Genomic DNA, 2,043 nt, shown 5'->3' with positions numbered 1-2,043 from the left:
CGTGAGGTACCAAGAGGTTCCCACTCCTAGTCATTAGTATATTCTGATGTAACATACATTAAGCAATTAGGGGGCGGAATCGAGGGCAAAAAAAGATCTAAAGGGGTTTCCTCTGAGAACTTAGATGTCATTTGATCGCAAAAACAGACAACTCCAATAAAAATATTCCTTAAAAAACAGATAAAAAATCGTGGCTGCAATCAGAAAATTATCCGAAAGTTTAATGGGAATATGTAAAGAATTTAGAAAGATATGGCTGAAAACACAGACAAGGCTGAAAAAGCAGTTTCTGCTCTTGCACACCTCTTTAAAATTAACTGCTGTATTTTAAGCCAAAAGAACTTTTGTGTTTGATAAAACAATATGTCTATATGCTGCCATAGCAGATTCATGGCGCATTAAGCCCCTGAACTATTTTTAATTTGCCCGTTTTACCCTGGAGACCCGCGTTTACAGACTTTGCGCAACCGCTTTTGTTTCAACCTAGCCATAAAAAGAAGGTAAGTAATTATATTTGTTATTCGAAATGTCTGTCATTTTTAGCTTAGAATCATTAATTGATGTCTAATATTTAGTTTTTTAAAAAAAAAACGACTTAAAAAAATTATTCAGTCGCATACTTTAAAATTTTAAACGAATTGCATCACAATGAAAAAAATGGTGTCTGTAAAAAACTCACGGATATCTACCTCATTTGGTCCGGCCCCCTGAACAATACCAGAGAGCATTTAAAAAAATTTTTTTTTTTCTCTCAAAAGTGTTATTTATTTCCTGACCTTTTTCTGTGAAGAACTCAGAGAGGGTAATGTGGTTATTATCTATTTAATTAATAGTGTTATTATATTATATTATATTATATTATATTTTTATTTTTATTTACTTTTGTTCCGTGAAGAATCCAGAAGGGGTTATTTGATTGTGGCTTTCTGAAAAACAATATTTTTTTACATTTAGGCACTCCTGCAATCGTCACACTTTTTCCTGTTACAAACTGACCCCAGCCCCTCATCAGAGAAGGGAAAAGTTATGAGGCCGTCTCAGGAAAAAGTTTTGGGACCCCTGTTTTAGATGATAAATAAACGATCCAAACAAAGAAAAATTTTATTTAAAAAAAAAAAAAAAAAAAAAAACGTTGAAAAGGGTAAATATATGAAAATTCCGACCACTCCTTGATGCGTGTGATTTCTGCATCGCGACCCTTGTTATATTACCATGTTTCATCCATAAAATGCCCCAAAAATCCGGCTGTGGCCATTCACAGCTGTGTCTTGACACTCAGTGATACATGCTACATGGAGTTTTTGGACCGAAAATAGGCAAGTACGCGATAATATCTTGTTAAAATAATGGCGTCTTTAATTATGCTCTCTCATGCTCTCACCTCCAGATAGGGTTTTGCTATTATTATTATTTTTTAAATGCCCTCCTGTTCAAAATTTTTCTTCCCCCAGAAAATTGAGATTTTAAGCTTTCCAATGATGTATCACACATGCATATAGGACAATTTTGAAATTTGGCCAATTTGGGGGTCTCAGAGCGGAACTTCAAGTCACCTGAGTGTTTTCCGCCATATACGTTTTTATAATCCCTGAAAGCCAGTGTTTTTGGGTCACTTTTTTTTTGTTTGGAATGGAAAAAGACATAAAATGCCACCGTTTGACGATATACTCTTCCGAATTCCGACTTCTGGGTTACCCTGAACGCATCTCTCCAAACACGTTGGCCAATTGGAACGCCCAATGCAACCGTTCAAGTGACGTAAAATTGGTGCCCTTTGGTTTATTGTACATAGCGTGCCGGAAATAGCTTTTAGTAACTAATACCACAAAAAAATGCAACGATTTACATTCACAAACTGGTTACTTTTTATTAAATTTGACAGATAATAATATTTACAACATATATTTTTTCTTAAACTCCACGCTACAAGTGAAATATAATCAACCCTCACATTACAGTTGGACAAAACAAGCGCATCATTGAGCACGCCGCGATTTGGGCTTCGACCAATCAGCTGCCCTTTCTGACGCAGGCAGCATCCTC

The sequence above is a fragment of the Corythoichthys intestinalis genome, chromosome 7, assembly GCF_030265065.1.
Source record: "Corythoichthys intestinalis isolate RoL2023-P3 chromosome 7, ASM3026506v1, whole genome shotgun sequence".
NCBI classification, from domain to species: Eukaryota; Metazoa; Chordata; class Actinopteri; order Syngnathiformes; family Syngnathidae; genus Corythoichthys; species Corythoichthys intestinalis.
This window is presented reverse-complemented; position numbering follows the sequence as displayed.